The 27,989-nt window shown below is 34.9% G+C and overlaps 1 long non-coding RNA gene across 1 annotated transcript in view; it reads left to right on the top strand.

Annotated features, from left to right (window-relative positions):
* The window catches only part of LOC147572041 (uncharacterized), a 411,310-nt gene that overhangs the window by 161,999 nt on the left and 221,322 nt on the right, over positions 1–27,989 (top strand). Inside the window, exons 3-4 of the long non-coding RNA XR_015246868.1 lie at positions 14,615–14,720; positions 15,715–15,768. This is a non-coding gene — a long non-coding RNA (uncharacterized LOC147572041). The remainder of the gene's footprint in view (positions 1–14,614; positions 14,721–15,714; positions 15,769–27,989) is intronic.

Genomic DNA, 27,989 nt, shown 5'->3' with positions numbered 1-27,989 from the left:
TGGTTTTATATAACAATTTGGCTGTAAACTTTTTATAGGGAATGAAATTATTATAAAATAGCCAAATTTTACATAATACTATTTGTATTTTTATGATAGTAGTTAAACTGTTTTCCTCATAAAAATCTCTACGTCTTTCAAAAGTATTATTACCAACAATTGCAGATTTTATGCATATTTTTAAGAATCTGTTAAGAAGAGTTTCTAAAAATTGGAAAAAGTTGGATCTGTCTGCATGCTAGCTGGACAATAATGGTCCCGAATAATGTATTATAAGAGCTATAAAGCTACAGCCATATATTTAATACCAATGATCATAATCTATTAACAGTTAATATGTTAATCCAGGGGGAACACGCAAATAAAACTATTGCACCTTTGGTCATGCTCAGTGTCTCTAACCACTTGTCAGAAACATGAAAATGTAACTTGGCTATCATGCAAGCAAATTAAAGTAGAATATTAAAGTAATTCTCCTTGCAATAATTTTTTAACTTTCTTTTCTCTTGGCAAAGTCTTACTTTCTTCTTAAAGTTCCAATTGAAAATCCTACTCCTCACTGATTTGCTTCAGTAATTATGCTATTTTCAATTCATTGTTAACTTCCTTATGCTTCCTGGTATAATTTTCAGTTATTTTATGTATATAGTGTCTTTCCTGAACATATACATTTGAAATTTACACATAATTTTATTCATGAGCATATTGTATCTAGTGAACTTTCCCTATTCTTGCTGCAAGGCAAGGACTCTATGACAATTTCTAGCTAAAGAAATATAAATGATAGTGGTACTGTCACTTGTGGGTTGAGAAATTTAAGAACTGACTAGAGAACTCTACGTTACCTCTTCCCTAGGTCTAGAAACCATGAATTTCTCATGTTAAGATGACTGCACTTCAGGGGGCCTGGGTGGCTCAGTCAGTTAAGCATCAGACTTCGGCTCAAGTCATGATCTCATGGTTCGTGGTTTTGAGCCCCGCATCGGGCGCTGTGCTGACAGCTCAGAGCCTGGAGCCTGTTTCAGATACTGTGTCTCCCTCTCTCTCTGCCCCTCCCCACTCGCGTTCTGTCTCCCTCTGTCTCAAAAATAAATAAACATTAAAAAAAATTAAAACAAAAAAGATGACTGCACTTCAGAATTGGGACCTGAATTCTTGAGCCACTGGATATGGGAGAACCTCCACCAACACAACATCTATCTATCTCTCTATCTATCTCTCTCTCTAGAGAGAGAGAGAAAGTGAGATTAAGCAATTGACATTTAAAGTTTCTCTTCATGGCAGCTCACATATGCTTCTAATGCCTAGTTTCTAACTATCTAAATTATCAGTTTCTTATTACCATACAGTAACTGCTTAAAATATATAAATAATAATGTTTTTTTTGGAAAGCAACTATTGAAATGAACTGTCACTCTTATCTGTTTTATTTTACAGACTTGGATTAAAGTTCATTTGCACATTTATTCATTAATTCAGGAAATTATTTGTTGAATGTCTGCTATGTGCTAGAAACTACCTTGAGCCCTGATAATACAGCAATAAATGAAAGTGGTAAAAAAATATGTTCCTATGAATCTTAAATTCTAATGTTAGAGATGGATAATAAATAATATGACATCAAACATATATGGTAAGGAGGGGCGCCTGGGTGGCGCAGTCGGTTAAGCGTCCGACTTCAGCCAGGTCACGATCTCGCGGTCCGTGAGTTCGAGCCCCGCGTCGGGCTCTGGGCTGATGGCTCAGAGCCTGGAGCCTGTTTCTGATTCTGTGTCTCCCTCTCTCTCTGCCCCTCCCCCGTTCATGCTCTGTCTCTCTCTGTCCCAAAAAAATAAATAAACGTTAAAAAAAAATTAAAAAAAAAACGTATATGGTAAGGAGAAAAAAATAGAGAATATTGATGGGACTGTAAGGACTTTGGCTTTTATTCTGAGATGGATGGGTATTGGAAAGTTTTCACTGGGGGAGTGACATGATATGAATTAGGTTTTAATAGGATCAACTCAGAGACAATGTTGAGAATAGACTGAAGCATAATAGCCTTGAAACAGGAAGACCCGGAGAAGCCTAATTGAAATAGTCCAGGTGAGAGATGACTGTAGCTTCCACTAAGGTGTTAACAGCGATGGAATGGAGAAGTGATACAATTCTGAATATATTTTGGAATTAGGGAGCATAAGATTTGTTATCAGACTAGCAATGGGGTTTAGAGAAAGTCGAGTCAGGAATGACAACATTATTAACTTGCGTGACTGGAAGAATGCCATTGCTATTAACCAATATGAGGAAAACTGTAGGAGAAGCAGTTTTAGGGGAATGTCATAGAGTCCAAGGCTTTTGAAAATATGGGTCTAGGGGTGCCTAGGTGGCTCAGTTGGTTAAGCCTCCGATTTTGCCTCAGGTCATGATCTCATGGCTTGTGAGTTTCAGCCCCATGTTGGGCTCTTTGCTGACAGCTTGGAGTCTAGAGCTTTCTTCAGATTCTCTCTCTCTCTCTCTCTCTCTCTCTCTCTGCCCTCCCCTGCTCACACTCTGTGTCTCTCTGTCTCTCAAAAAATAAATAAACATTAAAAAAAATTTTTAGATATGGGTCTATATTTCATGGGGGAGTATAGGTAGAAAATATAAATTTGGGAGTTATCAGCATAAATATATAGTATTCTAAGTCATAAACTGGGATACCATCACTATAATGACTTTATAGAGAATAAGTTTGAGGACCAAGGTCAGGAACATTCTAACGTTTAGAAATCAGATATGAAAAAAAAATAACTAGTAGAAGACTTTGAGAAAGAGTGGTCAAAGAAGCAGGACAGAATTTACATGAGGGTGATGTTTTGGAGATTATGTTAAAACAAGAGAAAGAAAAATTTGAAAAGAGAATAATTAACTGTGTTAAATGCTGCTGACTGATGAAATAGGATGAAGTCTGAGGAATAACTATCAGATTTAGCAAAGTGAAGGCCCTTGCTGATGTTGGTAATGGTTTCTTCTCAATAATAATGGTGGAACCTAATTAAGTGGACTACGAGAAAATGGGATGGAAGAAATAGAAGACCACTAAGCATAGATTCTTTCAGAGAGTTTGTTATAAAACTGGAGGTAAGATATGAGTGAGCTAGTTGAAGGAACTGGGTCTAGGCAGTTCTATTTTCTTTATTTTAAAATATGGTTGAAATGGAAACTTGTTGTATCCTGATGAACGATCCACTGGAAAGGGAAAAGTGGAGAATGCAAGGGAAAAAGTAGAAAATTGCTAGAGTCAGTTACTGGTATATAAGTGAGAGAGTTACCTTACTTATGAGCATTTAGAGTTCACCCACAGTAACAGCATAGAGAAAGTAGAGACAGTTTTTGGAAGTCCTGTTTTTATTGCTTTCGTATTCTCATTGAAGTAGGAAGCAAAGTCATGAGTTGTATGTGAAGAAATCACAATAGGTTTTGGAGGTGTAGGAAAAAGGATTTTCTAAGACAGTATGTAAAAAAATAGATTAGATAAATATAATATTACTTATAAATACACTTAAGGGTCCATATGGAAAAAGGGTCCATTTTTCCAGCCAAGTTCAGCTTCAGGGGTGCCAGAGTAGAGTAGGTGGAAAGTTGGATTTAACCAGGTTTTTTTTTTTTTTTTTTTTTTTGGTCAAGCAAGTGGGAGGAATTAAGAGAAAGGTTTATTATAATTATTTACCATAAATTTAAGGTGCATAGTGAAGAAAGGACATGAGGGTACTAAAAAACAATGACAAATTGCTAGGATAAATGAATTGAGATTTCTGATGAAGTGCAAAGTTTGTTAGAGATGGGAGTCAGAAGGAGTGGGATGGAAAAATAAAAATAATAGCAGAAAGGATGTGTATTAAATTGAGATGCAGAGTTGTTATTGAGAAATGTCAAGGTCAAGGGTGTGACCTTGGTACTCAATAGCTGCCATAGGGTGGAGAACAAGATCATTGGATAAATGAGGAAAAGGATTTAAGGGGTCAAGGTATTGACTTCTATGTGGAACTTGAAATTGCCAAGAAGATGTGTAGGTCTGGAATTGGAATCAGTGAGTCAGGGACTAACTTCGCAGAAAAAGAGGGGGAGTTCATTGGGGAGCATTAGATGACTACAGAATGTAGTGATAGTGATCTGGAAGCAGCAATGAGGAGCCAAAAAGGCATCTCCTTCATTTCTAGTCCCTGAGGCAGAAAGAGTATGGAAAAGAACCTATTACTTAAACAGCTTTAGAAGCAGTGCCATGGGAGAGTCAAATAAGAGAAGGGATTGAAACAAATCAGTTGAAACAAATAGGAGAAGGGATTTTGCATGAAAGTAGTTTCATATGAACTTTAAAAGTAATTTGCTGATGATTGACCCTCAGGTGTAGAAGGTAAAATTTAGGAGATGGATAGGGTTAGGAGAATCGGTGGAAAGAGACATGGGCCACAGCTGAATAGGGATTTGTCCTGGGCCCATTGGGATATAAAGTGGCATGATGCTGTTTGTCCTGGCATTCCAAAGTTAGGGAATGGAGGGCTGTGATGGTAACTCATCAAATTTGACTGAATTGTCTGCCTTGGGTTATATTTCTTGTTCGCTTGTTTCTACACTCAACACTAAGAATTCTGTTAACCAGATAAATAGAGCAAAAGTAACTGAAGCCAACCACTGTCTGGAAAATGACTTTTTGATATGGTTTGTGATTAGAAATTCAAAAGTAATTTTCAAACATAAGTACCTGTGGAAGTCCTAGGTGGTGTCATTTTTACTTTTTGTCACTGACTTTTAATTTAATAGTTACTTTAGTCTTGGTCATACTCTGCAACAATCTTATTTTCCTTTCTCTAATATCTAATTCAATGTTCCATTAATTTTTACATATTTTCCCCTGCAATTATTCTGGCATATGTAATTCTTTTTTTTCAATTAACAATTTTTTTTTAATGTTTATTTAATTTTGAGAGAAAGACAGAGGGAGGAGCAGAGAAAGGGAGACATGGAATCTGAAGCAGGCTCCAGGCTCCAAGAGCTGTCAACACAAAGTCCAACATGGGCTCAAACTCATGAACTGTGAGATCATGAACTGAGCTGAAGTTGGACACTTAACTGACTGAGCCACCCAGGTGCCCCCTGACATATGTAATTCTTAAGATATCCTAACTTAAAATAATTCATCATTAAGCATGGATTATTTTTATTTACTTTTTATTTTACTTATAGCAAAATTGGCTGCTTTTATGTACAGTTCTTTGAGTTTTGACCATTTCAAGGAAATGTGTAAACATTACCACAGTCAATATACCAAATAGTTTTATCATTACTAAAAATTCCCTCATGCTGCTCTTTGTATTAAACCTCTTCTCCATCCCTAATCCTTAGCAACCACTGATCTGTTTCCTATAGCTTTGGCTTTTCCAGAATGGAAATCTAATCAGAATGTCATTGGTCTTCATTCCTGACAGAAATTACATTCATCCAATTATTTAAGGCAGACATTTGAGAATCATCCTAAGCAATTCCGTCTTTGGACTCCACATCTAATCAATTATATATTCCTTAATATTTCTGGAATCCTTTTCCACTTCAGAGAGCTGGGAGAAGAAAGAAAAGGAAGTTATTGGAGTTTTCACCTTTAATAAGTATGGTTTTGATATTGATGGTCATTATTTTTTAGTTTTTTACTTGAAGTTTTTCCTTAGAAAACAGACTTTATTAATCTCTTTTGTAGGCTTATGTTGGTGCTAGGAGATAATTGAGAAAATTTGAGACAAAAAATGTAAATATAGGCTCTAGACTTCATTTGGAAAGGAGTGTACAAAAGAAATAATTTGATGAAGTGAAAATATTTTCCTGGGATGGTGGAGATCTTAACAGAGAATTGGTTAAATTGGATATTGAGAGAGATTCTGACAATCCTGTCCATTAGGATTTAAAGCAACCAATGATTTTTTTCTACTTCCTCACCATTCACCTTATGCTATCCTACTACTAGAATATTCAGCAATTCCTTTACAAATGTGCTATTTCATATCTTTTTCTTGATTATCCTTCTGAGCATTAAAATCAGGCTTAGCCAGGTGGCTATCTTTACAATATTTGAAGTATGTTTGTTTGTTTATCTGTTTATTTATTTTAAAAGTTTACTTATTTTGAAAGAGAGAGGGAGCACAAGCAGGGGAGGGGCAGAGAGAGAGGGAGACAGAGAATCCCAAGCAGGTCAGTGCAGAGCCCCATGTGGGGCTCAAACTACGAACTGTGATCACGACCTGAGTGAAATCAACAGTCAGACACCGTACCTGACTGAGCCACCCAGGCACCTCTGTTTTTTTTTTTTTATATTTACACTTTGTAAATTTGACAAACATTTATTCTGAGAATAACTAAATTTTCACTGTTTTGAGAATTGTTTGGAGTTTGCTACAATATTTATATGTGATATACTGAATAAATTCCTCATTGAGAGATTGACAATAACCCTTTCCAATGTAACTAAACTGTGTGCTCCAGCCCACAGTGGTTTATCTTCCACATACTTTGTGGAATATTAGCATGAATCTTACAATGAGTAAGATGAGTGCCTCTTGCACTGAATTTTGAACTTTCTTTATATATAATTTATGTATGAAGGTCTTGATCTTGCAGAAGATGGAAATTTCTATGGGGAGAGGACTAGAATAGCGAGAACAAAACAAAAGAAAACATAGAAGCAAAAATAGGAACGACCCATATATACACATAAATAGAAAAGTTTCTTATACCTGATTAAATCCTCACACTAACAGCAAACTTTTATAAACATTGGGACTGTGTTGGCAAGTAAAATAATTCTAAACTTTTTTTTTTTTAATCAGATAGAGGATCAAAAAAGAATGAAGGTGATTGATGTTACAGTGGCTAATAAAAAAAAAAAAAAAAAAGGCCCCTTAAGCAGTCAGGTGAAATGACTTAGGGATAAGAACAATTGGTTAGATTTGGAAGATGTAAGACTTCTAGAAAACCCACAAGCCTTGTAATGCTCAAGGACCTACGCACACTCTAGATCTTTGACTCCTAGCACTTTATTGGTGGACGAGTATGAAGACTTTGCTTTAAGTATTTCCCGCTTGAATGTTCCAGTCTATTTCAAACTTGAGTTAACTTTGAAAGTCTTTCCAGACTTTTTGTCATTCGCTCACATCAATCTTCGTTTGGTACCTTTTGGAGTATTGTCTACCCCTGCAATAGGCCTCCATTGTTTCTCATACAGGTCCTAATTCTCTAGTATGAAATGACTTCATTTGTGAACTAAGTAAACCATATTATTGTGTTACACATTCTTCTTGTTTTTCCCTATATATTAGTTCTAGAATTGGTTGAATGGAGTTTCAGAATAAGACTCACTATGAATACGGCAAAAATTAATACTAGAGCAATTGTTTGCTAGGTAGCACAATATAATTTTTCTATCAACCATTCTACATTTTCAAATAGGGTAGACCAGGGCTAAAAATAGTGCTGACAGATGAAAGACATAAATGGCAATTTTAGTGGTTCAAATCCTGATTTTGCCGCCAGTTTATTTTTGAACATGTTGGGTATTAACTTTTCTAGTTCTGATTTTATGCATTGTTAGATGATAGAATTTGGTTACGTCTGTTGATGCCAGAATATAGATAGCAACAGATTCCTTTCCCCAAACAGATGTACACTGGAGAGAAATGCACAAAGTAAATCAGATCCTCTCTGGTAAAAGTTTGAGGAGTGGAGTGGAAAACTTGAACCCCCTGAAAGGAGTCTTTGGGAGAATTCATTTTGAAAACCATCGTTCTCCCATGATAGGTAGGATTACTTGTGCTTGTGACAATCCGTGAGTGCAAGTTGTATTGAGTGTATTTGAAGATTTAATTCAGACAATGTATCTTAAATTTGAGTATTACAGAGAGATAGGAAGGGAAGAAAAGCAAGACCATTAAAGGAAGGTTTACATTTAGGTTTTTCTTTTAGCCTCGTGTTAGATTTGGTTCACCATTTATTTAGGGATCAAAACCAAGCAACTTAATAGGGCATCAGCTGTTTGAGTCTTTGAACCTCTAGGTATAACCTTAACCCTAATCCTCAAACAGCTCCTTGAACCTTTGAATGAATGGCCAAAGAGAGAAGGGAAGGGAAAATCAGGGAGAATAGTGAGAGGTTCAATAGGGGGACCGAGTTGTGAGTATCGACTGCCTACCTCCTCCACCTCCACAGTCTTCACCACAGCTATTGGTGAGCGTGTTTCTATTTTAATTTTCCTATTTATTTTCCTATCAAGTACGAAGCTTACTTATTTCAGTTCTGTTCATCAAATACTCATTGAGGGCCTATTCTGTGGCAGTCAGTCTGCTAGGTAGCAGAGATACAAAGATAAGTACCACATGCTCTTAATCCTTTGAACAGGTTATTTCAAATACTGTTTAGAGAAATTGCAGTTGATGGAGCAGAGAGGGATCAAACATTTGTATGCTTTTTTTTTCCTCCCTGAAAATATTGGTTTATAAAAGCAAGATAAAAAAACATTTGAGAAGGAGATATGTAAATATGTTTGTATTCAAGTGGTACAGTTGAGTTATCATGTTTTCTAATCTTTGAGACCTTAATTTCTGTATTTGTGTTATAGAGTATTGAGTTTCCTTTCTCACATCTATTATATTAGGAAAGAAATGAGAGATGAATGGGCCAGATAGGAAGTAAAGAGGAGATAGCAAGTGTGTATATTAAAGGTTAATGGGAAAGAAGATAGGAGATTAAGTTAGAATTGAGAGGAAGTGTTAGTAGAGTACCGAGAAGGAAATTGAATGGGACTCACATATGTTAAGAAAAAAAAGAAGAGAAAAGAGACACATGAAGCAACCAGAAGAGAAAATAAATATAAACACATATTTAAGGAATTTTGCAAAGGAGAAATCTTCAAGTTTTGTTTGCAGCCAATCTTGAATGCTATTGAAAATTTTGATTTCAACTTTTCAATTCTGGTACAATGCCACCGCTACTATGTAGGAGGTATGCTTTTGGGGAGGACTGAAAAACAAGAGGGTGTTATTTCACCATAGAATGCCACATGCTTGTATTGGTGAAATGGTATTTAAATGTATTATAGATAATAAAGTAGAAATAACTATGTCGTATTCACATAATATATGTTATATTTAAAATATTACTCAGTGAAAGTCTGTAAAGAAAGTATTTCAGTGTCCTCACTGATACTATGTATTAACAATGTCCTGTTGATCTCCTGATACAAGAATGATGTAATAACCTAAAAGCTTATTTCTGTTTTAGTTTTTGCAATAGCTGCAGTCAGAGACTAGGAGCCTCTACACCCCTAAAGTATAACATTGAGAACCGTCTAGATTTAAAAACAAAGTGCAATATAGATCATCCGCTCTAGGAAATGTGCAAAAGTGAGCTGTCTCTTAATTTCAACAAGCAATTCATATGAAGGGAATGTAACTGACTTAATTGTATTACATGTAAGAGACATGAGGTAATGGTGCTTTTGATGGGTGAGCATAAAGGAGGACTGGAAAGTAGGTCTGTATCAGTGCATCTGCAGTATCACTCGGGGAACAGGAGGCCCTGAGGAAAGGAGCCAGTGCTGGGTGCTCATAGCAGCCAGGGCTCTATAGCTTTGCTCTTAGCATCCCATCAGGCTGAGTGACGTGATCCACTAACACACAGCTCCCTTGCCTGGACTGTAATAAGTTCATTGTACAGAAAGCCTGGTCCAAACTGTAAGTGAAGCTCTTAAAACTTTAACCTTATGCTTTAACTTCTTTTACTTCATTGGCAAAATTGGGCAATAACGGTAACAGTTTCATAAAGCTATTATGAAGATTATGTTAATTAATAAATGTAAAGTGCTTACTGCCTGGCACACAGTAAGTATCAAATAAGAATTAGCTAGAACATAGAAGCCTGGCTCTTGTTCCCCCATCTAGTTTATTGCTTTATCTTCAACACTTACTACATAATGAGTGGCCAGTAAGATTTGCTGAAAGGGTGAACAATTTGATAGCTCATGTAGTCTTTTAAAGGTGAGATAAGGAAACACAGAAAATAATATTTTGGCTTACTTAGCATTTTTATACTGTATTAGAAATTAATAAATTTAAGCTTTGGTCTCTTAAAGCATTTCGTTACAGAGAAAGACAGATACCATATGTTTTCACTCTAATGTGGATCCTGAGAAACTTAACAGAAGGCCAAGGGGGAAGGGAAGGAAAAAAAAAAGAAAGGTTAGAAAGGGAGGGAGCCAAAACATAAGAGACTTGTAAAAACTGAGAACAGACTGAGGGTTGATGGGGGGTGGGAGGGAGGAGAGGGTGGGTGATGGGTATTGAGGAGGACACCTGTTGGGATGAGCACTGGGTGTTGTATGGAAACCAATTTGACAATAAGTTTCATATTAAAAAAAACATTTAGTTACATTGCATCAGTAAACGAGGACCTGATCTTTCTTGGAAAATTGATTATATACAGTTTCTGAACCTGTAAAAATGAGAAGTCAGCTGGACCAAGGCACTTAATGCAGTGATTTAGGTAACTTGGAACCTCCACCATTTACCATTCATGTGATTTTGGCTGTTACCTAATCTCTCGTCTGTTTACACATCTAGAATATTGGAATAGCAATGATATATAGAGTATTCTTTGGGGGACTAAAATGAGATAATTTATATAAAGTGCTTTGCAGAGTATGTAATATATAATAAGTCCTAAACAATTCACTCTCAAACACAATGTTAATTCATTTACTAATCCAATCAACATTTACTGAAGTACTTGTCATGTCAGATATACAAAAAAATGAGTAAAATATGGTTCCTATCCCCAAGAATTTCCAGTGTTGTAACATAAGGGACAAATAAAAAGGCAATTATCAAATAGTGGAAGTACTCTTATAGAGAGATAACAGGGAATCTTAGGAGTTTACAGAGATGGAACCTGAATTACATTTATGTAAAATGACTTGATCAGCAATATATTTTGAAATTTCAATATTTTTAAATTCTGCATTATAATAAGACTAATGTTTATTAATTAGTAAACTAAGTCATTTGGTCAGGAAACACTTAGGTCCATTAGGTATGGACCTAATATGTGTGAGGCCAAGGATAACATATATCATCTGATCTAATCTTTACAACGCGAGGATGCGCTTTTATTTTCTCTACTTTTTACAGATAAGGAAACTCAGAGAAAAATAAAAATATGCCTCATGTCTCACCACAGCTAGCAAATGGCAGAACAGTGTCAAACCAAGGTCTATCTGCCTCCAGAGCCCCCTGCAATTCAGTTTTAGTGTAACTATTTAATTTGCATTTGTTGTACTTGTAGGATTTTGGTTTTTTTTAATTTTTTTTAACGTTTATTTATTTTTGAGACAGAGAGAGGCAGAGCATGAGCGGGGGAGGGGCAAAGAGAGAGGGAGACACAGAATGGGAAGCAGGCTCCAGGCTCTGAGCCGTCAGCCCAGAGCCCGACACGGGGCTCGAACTCATGGACCGCGAGATCGTGACCTGAGCCGAAGTCGGACGCTCAACCAACTGAGCCACCCAGGCGCCCCAAGATTTTGTCTAATATATATTGTCTACATGAATCATGCTACCTCTTTTTTGGATGTTTTTTAAAAATTTTTATTTATTTTGAGAGAGACAGAGTATGAGCGGAAGAGGGGAAGAGAGAGAGAGAGAGAGAGAGAGAGAATCCCAAGCAGGGCCTACACTGTCCGCACAGAGCCTGACGTGGGGTTTGAACCCAATTACCGTGAGATCATGACCTGAGCGGAAGTCAGACACTCAACCCACTGAGCCACCCAGGCTCCCCAATGCTACCTCTTTAGCATTGAGATATCCATTTCCTTAGATTATAGGATTAATAATGAACATTTTCTTTTTTACTATACTATTTTCTACTTAGTTTATTGATATTTATAAATTGTTAAAGTAGTTTCTTAGATGTTTATATAGAACAAGCTTCTGTAGTACTATTCATCAGAATCCTTTTCAAAAACAAGATTTTAGCTTTCGGTTGCTTGTATATTATTTCTTAAACATTTACTAATAATTTGCATTTCCATAGCTAGAGATTAAAGTAATTAACAAAATGTGCTCTTTTTTCCTATTGAATACAGAGATTTTTATCTAAAAAAATGAATTGTTCTAAAATCATATTGCTATTGGAGAGCACCAGTATAGTTCTGGTTTTAGTCTCAGTGATAAAAGACAAAAATAGTATGTGATATTCAGTATGAATTTTGAGCGTGGTGGCAATGAAGCCTTGAAACAGATTTAAAACGTCACTTGTGTTTTTGTTTTGTAAGACTTAAGATATGAACTTCCTTTAGAGCAAGGCTAAAGCTTTGGAATGGGGTTAAAACTCAAGTATCCTTTTCTGTTTCATATCATTACCTTACATTTTTATTCTGTTTGTAGAATTTCACTTCCTTTTTAAAAAAATGCATCAGGTAAAAAGCATTTATAACTTGTTCTGATTTTGTAACTCATGAAGTGATAAATTTGCTTATTTTCAGTTACTTACCAGGCTATTATCTTCAGAGAAGTACATGCTGGCTTTAGGTGACCCTCAGAGTTAATTGGAAAGATATCTGTGCCGGGCTTGCTGTATATATGTTCCTGTTTATGACTGGAGGATGGGTAGAACTCTGTACATTTTCTATCCAAGGAAGAGTCTGAACAATGATGAGGCTTTGATTAATACTATTGATGCTTTAATGGCTCATTTTATATCCTGAACACTGGGGGGAAGTATGTTCCCTTCTGTAAAGACTATGGTTCTTATGACTCACTTAACACAAATAGCAAAAAAGCATGAAAGATCTCTTGTCTCACAAGAAGAAATGGGTGGCCGTATAATGCCAGTTGCATATATTACTGAACTGTTACAGAGGAGAGGAAATTACCCAGTCAGAATAGATATGTCTCTGTAGCCTTGTATCCGCATTCTAATAGCCACAGAGTTTATCTTAGTCTGAACGGAGCTCTAAGTTATTAATTGTTTTAATGATTTCATTGATTTCTGTTAATCTAGGTAATGTGCCTTACTAAATTCGGTAGTTTATTTTGCTTTTCAATTAACCTTTTACTTTTGTTATATCATTTTTTATTAAAAACAAAGGTTTTATCTGCATTTTAATGATATGCCTATCTTAGTATATTATGAATTATATTTGGCTATCTGTACTGCAATTTTCCTGAATACTTTAGGATAATGGCACACCATAACGGCTCAGTATTTTATTGCAGATTATCATTGATACAGAATACTTTTAAAAGATACTTGAATAAATTCTAGAATTCTGTATGTATAACCAAAATATATATTTAAATTGTTTTTTGTATTTTTAGAATACAACCATGAAAGAAATGTAATGCTTACTTTACTTTTACTCTTCCAATGTAGGAATAATGCTACTATTTCAAATTAAATTCAAGTTATTTTAATTTTGTTCAATTAATAGATACAAAAATATATTATAAAATCTTGGAAAATTTAAAATGGTGTTTAAAAATAGTACATTCCGGAAGAAAGGCTACTGCATGTGTATACTTTCTGTGTTTCTAAAATATTTCACCGGCTTATATAGATTAATTGATATTCAAATACAGTCTGCCTAATGAAGATCGTAATTTGTTTTGTCAGATATAAAGTTATCTGTATATTTATAAAATATTAGTGAAATGGTCCCACGTGATGCTGAGGTAGGTTCTCTATTCTTCATTCCTGGGGAGTCACATTCACACATAACTTTTGTACCAATTAAAAACTGTTAATGACAAAACATTGTAATTGATTAGTCTTTGTATATTTACAACTCACTTTAATTGCTGAAAAACGCCATTTGTCAGTTTCATGTTCTATTGACAATGTTATTGATTTATCTGAATTTGGCTTTGTCTTGTCTCTCGTACATAAAACTCACATATGCAGTTCAAATGGGAAATGACTGTATTGATTTCCTTAACTTGAGCCCAAATGCTAAAGATTTTTGGATAAGCTTTCTCATTACTTAAGCCAAAATCAATAAGAAAGAGCATCTTTTAATGAAAGAGCAGTTTGAGCAACGTACTTCAGAAATAGGGTCCTGTTCATTCTTTGCTTTACAAATCGATCTCCTAGGTTCCTTAAGTGAGGTCCAATTGGTTGACATTGTGGTTTGTCTTTGTGTGTAAACTTGCAGCTTCAGAAAAGAGAAGATGAGCTACAGAGACAGTGGAAAGAAACTCTCTCCCTGAGAAAGAAGAATTCAGTACCAAGTGTAACTAGTGTTGAAATGCAGTACAATTTACAAATATACCAGATAATTCTTACATCTATCAAGTTCGTGCTTATATGTGATGATTGCACAATATTTTAAAAGTTCCTTCCCTGTTTTGTTAATATCTATATGTGCATATTATATACATTTACATTAATCTTATTTTAACATTTGCTTTTATTTATACAGAAAACCTCTGTGCATTGCTGCAGTTGATATTTATATAATGCAAAGTAGTTCACTGAAACATCATGTCATTTTTACAATAAGTTTTTGTTAAGTGATCTTTGGATTTTCATTTTTTTTCACTGTTACATTTCCCATTTTCTGCAGGAAGAGAAACGCTGGAGGTGAGCTACAGAAATAAAGTGCGCATGCTGAGGAACAGCAAAATGAACTGAACATATAAAACAAGTTGTAAGGACAGGCCAAACGTCAGGTACTGTACTATGATATCATTAACTTCTGTGAACTACATAAATTAAGCTGATTATGCCTTCACTTAATTAACTGAGAATGACCTATTGATGTATAGGCCGAGTTAGCTAGAGACCGCTTGCTGCACTGTACTTAATTTATTGGTTTTCAATTAGTTCTTCTCTTGCCCGTGATTGTTGAGAAAAAAAAAATGTCCATTTACATCTATTTTCTGTAGTGTGGTTTTATGCACAGTGAGTTTCTATTTAAAATTTTATTCCGAGTACTATTTTTTCTTTGCCAGCAATGCTTAGGTAGATTTGAAGAGTTTGTTTTGTTTTGTTTTCTTATTGTTAGATATAATTTGGTTTCTGGAATAAAAGAAATCTACACATGAATTCATCTTGTTAGTGTTGTGATATTATTAAGTTATCTTTAGAAAAGATCCCGTATATTCCTTTCAAGAACTATTTTGCTTTAATTACATTTTGGAAATTAGCGTTTATCAAATTTACTGTTAAACTATACTTTTGTCAAGCAATCTCAGTGAAGAAGGTTCTTTGGTAAACCTTTAGATTTTTGAGATTTTTTTTTCTCTAAAAACTTGAGTTTTTTGAAATGGAAAGATTATAGTATGAATGGTCATTCTCAGTTTCCCGTGGTAGTAGGACGATTGTACATGAGGACCTTTAGACAAAAATTTATTCTTCAACTTTTGCCCTTATATACACTGATTTTGTGAGGGCTGAGAAACCTCACTATGTTGCCCTCTACTATATAGCTTTTATAATCCACTAATCAAAAGATATTTATTAGATCATTCTTATGATCTCAGTATCTGAGCCTTAGAACATTTCACTAGAGATTGGTAGTCTGATTTTAGGTATTATAATTATTTTAATAATTTATTATTGATAGTTATTATAACAGGGTTAGTCAAATTATAAAAGTAAACTAAATATAAGGAAAGTATGTGACTCTGCTTTGATAATTTGCTTTATCTCTCCTAAATTTAGGTCTGTATCTGAGAATAGAGTTAATAATGGAATGCGGACTCAGGACCCTTTGAGGTATTTGCCAACTCTTGTATATATGCGGTATAAATATTACTTATTCTGGAAGTTCTGACAGATAAATATTTCTATGGGTTGGAGTAATCAGAGATGGGTTAAAGATTTAATTGCTCCTACAAGACATATTTGGGGGACAGTATATTGATAATCTATGTTAAAATTTCATGCAGAATCTAATTAATACTGTAGGAGTTTGTGGGCATATGAGGATTTAACATTCTCATTATTTGTGAATAACCCTGAAAGCTCATAATGAGTTGTGGTAATGTGTGCATCACAAATTTGAATCTCATACCCTGTACCCATGCCATGGCATTGGGAGGGAAATTTAGCAGCTGTATTCAAAGAGACATTGTTTTCTACACGTTTTCATATATGCAATGATATATGTAATGATTGGCCTACTTAAATTCCTAGCCACATTTTCCTGAATTTTCACAAAGTGTTTGCTCTTACAGAATTTGTGAATTAGGGGAACAACAAAAGACTCAGTATCTTGTTTGGAAGTATCAAATGCCTGTTATTTCTTGAAAATCTAAAGTGGATTTCTGTGACAGAAGGGGATAAAACTTATGTTTTGCAAAGAATATATTCAAAATTCACCTCTAGTTTTGTTATTTATGGGATTTCAAATGGACACCAAAGTGGAAAGCTTATATATGGGCCTATGTGTGCGTATTTGTGTGTATGTATGTGTGTGTGTGTGTGTGAGAGAGAGAGAGAGAGAGAGAGAGAGAGAGAAACAGAGAGAGACTGAGGTGTTCAGGGGAAAGTTTTGAATTGGAGATGTAAATTATGAAATTGTTAACATATCAATGTTATTAAAGTCAAGAGAAAGGATGAGATGACCAAGAAGTAAATGCTAAGAATGCTGTAAAAAGAGAATCAAGGAAAAGAAGCCTTGTTGGTATTCCAACATTAAAAGATGAAGGATATGAGAAATCGGGAAAGGAATCAAACAGCCAATGATAATAAGAAATCCAGGAGAATCAGGAGCTTTAGAATCCAAGCAAAGAAAACATTTCAAGGAGAAAGAAATGATCACCTGTGTAAAATGCTGCTTTTACAGCATTTTACAGCATAAAATGGGTGCTTTATGAACCCATATAGTTCATAATATGGGAGCTAAAAATTAACAGTTAAGCTTAATTATATAGAGGTCATTGGTGATCTTGACAAAAACAATTTTAGTGTCTTGGTGGGTGCATATTTATTCTGATTGTAATGGTCACAGTAACAGAAAAAAAATTATAATGCAGAAAATAAAGAGGATCATTGCTAGAACAATGTTTTGAGAGTGAAAAAGCTGATAGAATCTACTAGAAAAATGGAAAGTTTGGCCGTAGTTAAGAACATGGGCAAATCTTCCCCAGTAATATAAAAGAGGGTAACTGGGCACAGACACAGTAAGTAGATGTGATAGTCTTGAGCTATCGAACTTTTCAGTGAAAGAAGAAGTAAGGTTATCAATTTAAAGTAACAATGGGGAAGGAAGTGTTGGAAAGTTGAGAAGTGAAAAGGGATGAAATATTTTGCTTGGACAGTAAAGGAAGAAATTGGCCATAACAAGTAAGCCAGAGTACTTAAAATACTCAGCTTTATTCTAATTGAAATGTTCCATATTTTCTCATACCAAGTCTGTCATTCTAACATATTAACATTCTGTATTGAAACTGTGTGCTCAGTTTCTGTCTGTTCACTAGATTATGAGCAGCTTGAAGGCAAGATGTATATTTGATTCATTTTTATATTCATAACATCCAAATGAAGTCTCTAGAATGAAGTATGAAATTAAGAAATACTTGATAGATGACTGAATAATTTATGTGATATATTGTATGTTGTACTAAAGGCATATAAACAGTCAAAAAATATTATTTATATTTGGAAAAGTTGATGCTAGGTGTCATTTCATATTTAAATGGAACCATCATTTTGGGGTGCCTGGGTGGCTTAGTCGGTTAAGCGTCTGACTCTTGATTTTGGCTCAGGTCATGATCTCACGGTTTGTGAGTTTGAGCCCCACTTCAGGCTCTGAGCTAACTATGTAGCATGCTTGGGATTCTCTTTCCCTCCCTCTCTCTCTGCTCCTCCCCTGCTTGTGTGTGCACTCCCTCCTCTCTCTCTCTCTCTCTCTCTCTCTCTTTTTCTCTCTCTCCGTCAAAATAAATAAATACACATTAAAAAAATAAGTAAAATAAAAATAAATTAAACGGTCATTTTTTTTTTTTTTTTATAGTCCAGCCATTTTTTTTTTTTTAACTTTAGGTACATTACTCACTTAATCATTCTCCTAAGTTCATGGTCACCATTGGTTCATACAGCCCTCATAAAGGCCTCTCTCTCCTTATAATGTTTATTTAATTTAATAGAAAATTATTTTTATTTCCACAAGGATTATATGAGAACATGGCTTGCCAGCAAAGACTGTGTGGTAAGTCTTTTGACTTTTGACAGTCTTGTAGATAAAATATGGAATCTCCTTATACTCATTATAGTTTTAATTTTAATTTCTATAATCTAAAGGAAATTGAGCACCGTTTTATATGTTTAATGGTTATTTATATTTTTTTCTGTGAATTACCTGTTAATATCTTATCGTTCCAATACTATGATCATTTAGTTTCTCGCCATTCTTTTCTGCAATGAGGATGTCTTATGTTGCAATAACTTTTCCAATAACTGCAAACCTTACATAATCTCACATTGACTCATGACCTCATATTATTCTACTTTCTTCTGAATTTTAAGCCCAATAAGCTTTATTTTGGATGTTCTCATTACTTGCAACTATTTGCATTAGTTCATCCTATTTAATAGGAAAGAGCCTCTGACCTCATTATTTACACATTTACTAAAGCAGCTGAATATTTATACTTTCTATTCCATCTGATATTGCTTAAGTGGAAATATTTTCTGAAGGTTCTAAGGTTCTTGATATTTTTTCCTTACATTAAAGGTTTAATTTGATATTTCTCTGTGGGTTAGCATCCTTTCACTATGAAGTATGGGTATCCTGCCACCAGGAACAAGCAACCAGCTTCGCAAACAGAATAATTGGTGCTATTCTTTTCACATACACAAAAGTAAGTTAAAACAGGGTAGAGCTTTTATCATCAATTGATTCTTAGAAGTCCTTTCTTGATATTTCAGCCCCAAGGCTTATATCAAAGTTGTTTCCTTCAATGTGGATACTTCAAGCTTCCAATTCACCAGTCTGCAAGCCCTGAGCATCAAAGCAGACCTGGCCTGTGATCCACGGCTAAGCACTTACTTTCTTGAAGTGATGCTTAGTGCTCTGATTCACCATCAAGATCTGAGGGTGCTGTTATGAGAAGATAAATTAGGGAACCAGACGATTAAACCCTTTGGCCTCCACTGAGATCTTCCTGAGCAGGAGCACTTGTCTCCAATTCCTCTTTGACCTGTTATTGTTTCCATATGGCGGCCACTGCTCAGGACTCTCACTTGACTTACACACGATTCCTGAGAGATTGACATGTGTGAGGATCCTGATTGCTTCAAACAGTAGTTGTGGAGAGGCCATGGAAACCAAAGGATCTTTACCACTGTATATTATCTTCTCTTTAGCTACCATTTTATTTCATGCCAGAACTCATGCTCTTTTCTACTATTCTGACAATTAAAACTGTAATTTTCTTTATTTTTCAAAATTCTCTGGTAGTTTCTCATTTCAATCTGTCAGGCTGATGGCTTTATAATTTCCTTACTTAGAGAAGTCATGATTTTAAAATACTTATCATCATCATCGTCGTCTGCATTCTTATTCTGATTGAAATTTAAATAAGAGGGAAACCAAATGATGTATGATTTATTAATATTTCCTGCATATCAAGTTTTCATCATTTTGTCCAACTTTCCTCCTGTGTCACATGTTATATTTGTGCTCATCTAACACTGTGTGAAGCTCCATTTCTCACCTCTTTGTTCTGCCTGTCAAATGACTTAAAACAGAAAGTAGAAACGTTAGATCTTTGTTGTTTTAAATATATACATTTGGGGCGCCTGGGTGGCTCAGTCGGTTGAGCGACCCACTTCAGCTCAAGTCATGATCTCATGGCTGGTGAGTTCGAGCCCACGTCGGGCTCTGTGCTGACAGCTCAGAGCCTGGAGTCTGCTTCCGATTTTGTGTCTCCCTCTCTCGCTGTGCCCCTCCCTCATTCATGCTCTGTCTCTCTTTCTCTCAAGAATAAATAAAACATTAAAAAATTAAAAAAAAAAAAAATATATATATATATATATATACACACACACATTCATATTGTGTGTGGGGGGGAACTGTTCCTCAGACCTTTTCCAGTTGATCTTCTACCCACGTCAGTTACCCCAATAAATGTCTTAAATCCATTTCTCTATCTTTCTCCCACTACGCAGTTTAGGTCTTCATTTGGGCCTTTCTTCTCCTCCTCTTCTATTTATCCTCTCTCTGTTAGGCTAGACTTAAAACATGCACACATATGAACATGCAGAAATCTGATTAGATCATTCCTCCACCTAAAATCCTTTTATACTCCCAGATAACTTGAATTTCTTTTCAAACCAAAGCCACCAGGAATAGGCAAAAGAGAAGCTAACTCAGGCCGTGCTTTGAGTGTCTCATACCCAATCAACTATAATTCCACTTTTTTTTTATTTGTTCGGCACAGCTAAAATTATATTTAAAGATAAGTTCACCATTTACTGTGATTATGCCATGTAATGAAGATCTTTCAGATGTCAGTGTCTTACAATGGCAAACATTTACTTTTCTTGTCCACAGGTCTTTGGATTGGTTCAGGTGGTTTTGCTGCAGGTACTTGAGGTTTCCTCCTCGTGTCTTTCTTTCTGGTATGAGTGGCCGTTTGTGGCCTCTTTCTTCATGAACATGCGGAAGCAACAGAGACAAGTCAAACAATACAAGCACATTTCAGAGTCTGCTCAGCTCCTATGTGCTCAAATGACATTGGCCTACGATGTCACATAATAAAGAAACATGCTCAACCCATAGTGAAACCATGATGGGGGTATAGAGGGCATGAAATATAGTGAATAAGTAATAGCACCTACTACAAAAAAGCCCTCCTGTTCTACACAAAAGTTTTAAAACAATTGATCTGCCAGATAAAGTGCAAACCTTAAGAAATAAAAATCTACATATGACCTTTAATTATTTACCTTTCAGTTTATTTTCCACAGCTTTCTGCTATAGCTGAGTAGTCATTGCAGCAAATTAATCATAACACTTTCATACACATATACCTTTTTCTCTCTTTTGAATGCCCTATATCTTCTGGGGAAAACTAGTTCTCATCCCTGTTTACCCACCTTATTATTAAAGCTTGCTGTTCCCAAATAAAGCATTTTCCTGGCCAAAATTAACTAACACTGAATTTTGAAAGCTAATGACTCACATGTAGGCATAGATACATTTAGTTCATCCAAGGAAAGATAGGCCCTGTTTCAGCCAAAGTCTGTAAAGGAATGCTGCGGAATCTGATTTTGTCCACTCTGATTCAAGAATGTTGATTGAAGAAGTTAGACTGGACATAATTTTTCCCAGATTTTAATATACTATAGTATATTTATATATATATATATAAATATATATTGTATGTTAAATACTATAGTATATTTACTATAGTATTTCCTAAAAGAGGCACATCATGAGTGTGAGTGAGGAAATTATGAAAATAAGAGTGGTGTAGACTTTATGGTATAGTTAACAACCATAATTTATATAAAACAGACAATAAGTGACATTCAGTAAAGTTTTTATATTATTTTCTCCTTAGGGTATAACTCAAAGACTATGCTCTATGGTTTGCGTTCCTTTTCTGCTGGTTTCATCCAGTTCTAACACTCTGCTGTGTATCTTACACTGTTCATATGTGCTATGTTGGAATGTTACTTTCTTATATCAGAAACCTTAATTTTTTTTTAATATATGAAATTTATTGTCAAATTGGTTTCCATACAACACCCAGTGCTCATCCCAAAAGGTGCCCTCCTCAGTACCCATCACCCACCCTCCCCTCCCTCCCACCCCCCATCAACCCTTAGTTTGTTCTCAGTTCTCAACAGTCTCTTATGCTTTGGCTCTCTCCCACTCTAACCTCTTTTTTTTTTTTTTTCCTTCCCCTCCCCCATGGGTTTCTGTTAAGTTTCAGAAACCTTAATTATTAACTTTCTACTCATGTACTTGTTCCAAAAACAGATTTTAAGTAGCAGATTTAATCATTTCTACAGCTAAAGAGGCATTCCTCACTCAAATTATTGCTGCCAAACATTGTCTTCTCAGCTTTTAATACCCTAGGGAAGATAGATAGATGATAGATAGATAGATAGATAGATAGATAGATAGATAGATAAGGCAAGTTTACTCCACAGGCTGTGTACTTTGCTCCATATCATCCGACCCTTTGTATTGTACTTATGTAGCAAGGAAAAGGATTTTGTTTCACTGTCCTTGGGAAGAGCAGTAATGTAGGAACAGAGCTGAATATGGTTCTGGATGGAACTGAAATGTGGATGCTACAAAACTAGTTAAGTAAACAATGCCTTGACAACTCCGGCTTTTCTGCTTCTCTGTTATGATCATTGTCTAGTATGTTACATATACATCATACATACATAAGATAGGAAATTGAATTTGTGTTTGCAAGGAACTTCTCATGGTAGATGACAGATAAGCCAAAGCAGAGGTATGCTGAAGACGGTTGGCACTGTATCAAGAGATTGGATTGTTTAGCACTTCTTTCTACTTCCTTGTTCAGTGATATATTGATAACTTGAAATTGACCATGGTAGGAATATTTCGTCCATGGAAATTGGCAAATCCTTCAAACCAGATAGTTTTTATTTTTTTATTTTTATTTTTTCCAGAGAGCTAGTTACTAGTATACCAAGAGCGAAGCCTTGCACTTTTATATAAATTTTTGTTTCCTTTCTTGATTGTCAGATTTATAAGTTCTAAGTAAATTTCATTTATTTCATCTAATTCATAGTGTTTTATATATATTTTTTTCACACATTCTATTTGTTTCCACTTAAGATAATCACATATCCCAGTACTTTTTTTTCTTTCTATTAATCCTTAAATTCTTTCTTTCTTTGTTTCTTTTTTTTTTCTTATCAGGATTCTGATCAGCTATTTATAAAAAGATTCTGATAAAATGTTATATATTTCAAAATTAAAATGAGTATCATGCTTATTATGTTACATTAAAATGTTATGCCATAAACATGCAATAACTATTTATCAATTCTAAATATTGGTTCGCAGGGAATTTTAAATTCATGTAAAGAATTTTCTGATTTATATGCAAAGACAGAAACTTGTTAGTTTAAAAAGATTCTCTCTTCCCCAAGAGAATCTAAATCTTAAAAATAAGTAAACTATATTTTTATTTGAAACTATTCAAATAGACTCTTCCCAAAAATATTAAAGATCAAGTTAAAATAGATGTTATTCAATAGTAGCTCTGCAACATTAGGTAAAACTAAAAAAATCAAGACTGCAAAAATTGTATGATTTTGTATATTTTTCTGATTTTCTTGTTGGGTATGGTGCTGTGTCCACAAACCTGTTTTCAGGACTTGAGGGATATAAAATATTTGTCATAGTGCCCAGCAGAATATGTAGTGGCTCAGGATCTTATCAATAATTCTAAGTAATTAGAAATACAAATTAATATTGTTGCCAGAGAATCTGTTTCTAAACACTAGTGACAAAACTTTATCCTTTATTATACAGAAACTAGGGGGTAAACAAAATCATCTTTATTCATTTATAATTAGAATGTGATATTAGATATGTGCTCCATAATATTTCCTATGTTAGGGCTTTGTATATGTGCATTTATACTTCTTAACAATTGTCTTTTTTTTTTTCCTTCCTACATTCTGAGTCTTGCTCTTACTACCCTTTATTCAGATTAAATTTCAGAGTGGGAAAAATCCAGGTTGTGGTGCTTTAATAGTGGTGTAGCTTTGAGCAATTTGATTTATGCCCCATTTTCTCTATCAGTACAATTAGGAAAACAATACTACGTATTCCATATACTGTTGGAGATTAAAATTTTTTTTTTCAACGTTTATTTATTTTTGGGACAGAGAGAGACAGAGCATGAACGGGGGAGGGGCAGAGAGAGAGGGAGACACAGAATCGGAAACAGGCTCCAGGCTCTGAGCCATCAGCCCAGAGCCCAACGCGGGGCTCGAACTCACGGACCGCGAGATCGTGACCTGGCTGAAGTCGGACGCTTAACCGACTGCGCCACCCAGGGGCCCCTACTGTTGGAGATTAAATGAGAACCTATTTATAGGGAAGGGGCAGAGAGAGAGAGAGGGAGACACAGAATCGGAAGCAGGCTCCAGGCTCTGAGCTGTCAGCACAGAGCCCGATGCAGGGCTCAAACCCACAAACCATGAGATCATGACCTGAGCTGCAGTCAGACGCTTAAAAGACTGAGCCACCCAGGCACCCCAATATCTGAAGTATTTATCTTAATTACCCAGCCGTGTTAATTTTTCTTTATTTATTCTAGATTGTAAGGCTCTTGAAGGGACAAGATTGTTTTTTATTCCTAATAGAATCCCAAATCTGTAGATTTAAAGCAAACATTTATTGTTGATGGTGAAGCTATTGATAGAAGATTGGAGGAAGAGCCTCACTTACTCTTCATAGATTTATTGTCCGAAAAGATTTCATATTTGCACCCACACACTCTCTTGCACATCACACTCAACTGTACAGCACTTATATTTCTTGTGCGTGTCATGTGTAGTTTATTTTCAGAATTCTTGAGATCTAAATGCCTGATATTATATAAATTAGAATTGATTTCTTCAAAATGGACAGCAATACATTGGAAAATACAGCATACATTGGAAAAAAAAATACAGCACAGAGTAAGATTTAATAGGAAAAACAGACCCTATTTATTATTAGCTTTTGTTTCATTGGCAGAAATCTTTGTGTTTTTTTAACCATTTATTTAGTTATTCTTAAGTAGGTGGGTTACTTTCTCATTACATATGAAAGGTTTAACCTTTTGAAATGTTTTGTGTTTCAACACAGCAATTCTTGAGAAGCTGAAATTTTAACTCAATAAGCATACAGTACAGAAGACAAACACATAAATCAGTAACAGTTTAAAAAAATAAAGGTTAGTGTTGTTGTCTTTGTGATCATCAAATGAATGGAAGCCATTTATGTCAATGACACTGTTGTGTTTTTGAACTAGATCCTAATTCTTTTGTTTGCCTTCTGCCTTTCAAATTATTCCTGAAACAAGTGCAGTGGCAAGCTAATTTTCTATATTCATTTACATAATTGCCATCATAACTTCTTTTATCTTGCATCAATTTACAACTAAAAGCTCAGATGTTTCTATACAATTATTATTTTTTACTTTACATTTCTAAAGAACTATTGAAAGGGTTGATGATTTCAGGCCTTATCCTTAATAAATATTAACTTAGAATAGAACAAACAGGTGCCTTCTCGTAATATGATCACTTAGAATAAGGAGGGGCATAATTTGAACACTTAGTACAAAGGGAAATTTATTTTTTGAACTCATAATGGTGTGTTTTAACTAGATATTAGAATATAAATAAGATTAGAGAACATGAGTACAAAATGAAAGGTATCTTTGGCTATGTTTTTATGAGTGATTTAAGAAAATTTAAAATTAAAAGAAAAAATAGTGAGAGACTGAGAACACTGATTGTTAATCTTGAGCAAGTGCTGGGATATAGACTCCACCATACCGAAAAAAAATCATGCTTTGAGTACACTTAGGCAGCCATTTTAATCAAAGATAGGATAGAGAATATATTTCTTTAATACACCATTTGATCTTCTATACATTCATTGACTTTAGTTGAAAGTTGCTTAGGGATTTGACTTACACAGTGCAAACTACACAGACTAAGCTGATGGAAAATAAACTACCAAATACTGAATGGGATATCCAAATTTCTGGCAGATTTACAAATATAAATATTGTAGAGAAATCAAATAAGTTCATATAATATGTATACAATGAATACATAACATGCATATAATGTACATATATTTAACAGTTTAATCTTTTAAAATACTTATTTAAATACCTATTTAAATGCAATTGCATTCTTCTGATGATTAACAGAGATAGGGAAAAATAAATATTTTTTACGTTGTTTCAGTATTTGTTACATAGCACAAGCAGCAAATGCAATTTCTAGAATACATTTTGAATACAATTATTTGATTTATGAGTCTTTCCTTACCTTATAATATTTTACCCTGCTTCATTTATAGGAGAATATGCATTTTACCATTTAAAATGCAATTAGAATACTAATGTTTATTATGTAGGCACATAAGTATTCTGTTTTATATACATTTTATCGAATTCTCACTAAACAGTGTGATGTGTTATTATTACACCCATTTAAAAGTGAGAAGACTAAGAGTCATAGACATTTACTCCCTGGAGATTATTCCTAGTACATGACAAGGCCAAGGTGTAAACCCAGGTTATGTGTTTCCACAACCCATGCTGCTTCCATTCTGGTTTATTGCCTTTCATTGCTCAATAGTCAGCATTACTTAGGAAATAAATATTCATACCTCAATGAAATAGTGACAGGATAAAAATTTAAAAATCGAAACTGAAACACAACAGCACCACTTGGCAAGCAAATGTGGAAAAAAGGTACATTTCAAACTACACCACTTAATCAAAGGAAGAATAATACTACATCTCTCATAATTTAGATAAAGAAATCAAATCTTCCAGTGCCTTATATTGAGTTGAGCAATATCCTCCAGTTTTTGAACTAGATCCTAATTCAGTGTATACAGTGTATACAGTGTATACAGTGTATGTACTGGCTTTGTCCTAAGCTAGTATTCATGGGTTTAGTAATTAAGTGGTGTTAATGTGAAGAGCTTTTCTTCGTATTTACCCCTATTGATCCTCTAACAAAATTTTGTTTCCTATCCCCACAAGTGTAAGCTTTGCTGATCTAGAGGTCTCAGTTTCCAAAGATAGAATGCTTACTCCAAGGGACACACAATGGGTTACTTTAAACCAAAAGTGGAGTCTGCCGTTTGGCTCTTTGGGGCTCTGTCTGCCAATACGTTATCAAGCAAAGTAATGAGTTTGTGCCACTTGGGGTGACTAATCTTCAGTTCTAGGACAGACTTGGGTTACTACTGCACGATGTGAATAAAGAGGATTCTATTTGGAATTCAGAAGATTTTCTAAGATGTCTCTTAGTACTTCCATATCTTCTGGATCAAGTCACTGGAGAGCTATAACAACACAATCCAAGTAGGACTGAACTAATTCAACAACTCACTTCTGACAGCATTAAAAGTTCGCATCACCCTGGTATTCAAGGAACTTTGACTAGCTGAGGGCAAAGGAGAAAGAATATATAGAGAAAGAAGTTAGGTATGTATCAGCTACAATCATGTTGCTGCTTGCAAAAATGAAAACTGTAACAGTTACGTGTATTTCTTCCTAACTTTTATAAATATATTTAGAAATTTAGTAACTGATTGTTTTTCTCTTTTCATCTACTACTCTCCTATCTAACATCACATTTGTAAGCACTGGCTGATTTAATAGTTCAATATTTTAGTTACAGGACATAAAACAGAGGGACTATGACTCAGCCTGAAGAATGGGACATTAATTAAAAAACGGACAAGATGACATTGTACCTGTAGGAGGAGAAAGTTAACATGCTTTTCATTGTATGCAGGATAGGTATATAATATTAGGCAGAAGCATGACATTACTATCATCTCTATTTGGAAGTTAAGTATGGTCAAAAGAAGGGTATTTGGGTGCCTAGCTGACTCTGATGGCTTTAGAATGTATTCACTTCGATAGGCTGAACTACATTTCCCAGAAACTTTTCCTTTTATGGTTTTTGCTTGTATTTGGCCACATGAGATATCTGTGTGAGACTTGGAAAATAAAGCAGTAGCTGTGTTCACTCTAGGAAGATTGATAAGTTCTAGCTCTTCTGTAGCTCATCAAAGTTTCTGTGCTTTTGCTTACTCAGATTATTGGCATGGACAGAAGCCCAGCCCAGGCCTCCAGCTCCTGCTGGAGCTCCATTGTCAATGTGTCGGGTCCGAGCCAGGAGCAGGTTTGGTTCTTTGGTATAGTGACAGCTCTGTCTACAGGTTATCCATGGCAGTGAGATTGGAG

The sequence above is a fragment of the Puma concolor genome, chromosome F2 (genome assembly GCF_028749965.1).
Source record: "Puma concolor isolate L17-30 chromosome F2, mPumCon1.1.hap2, whole genome shotgun sequence".
Taxonomy (NCBI): Eukaryota; Metazoa; Chordata; class Mammalia; order Carnivora; family Felidae; genus Puma; species Puma concolor.
Note: the sequence above shows the minus strand (reverse complement) of the source record. Positions and strands in the feature narration are given on the sequence as shown.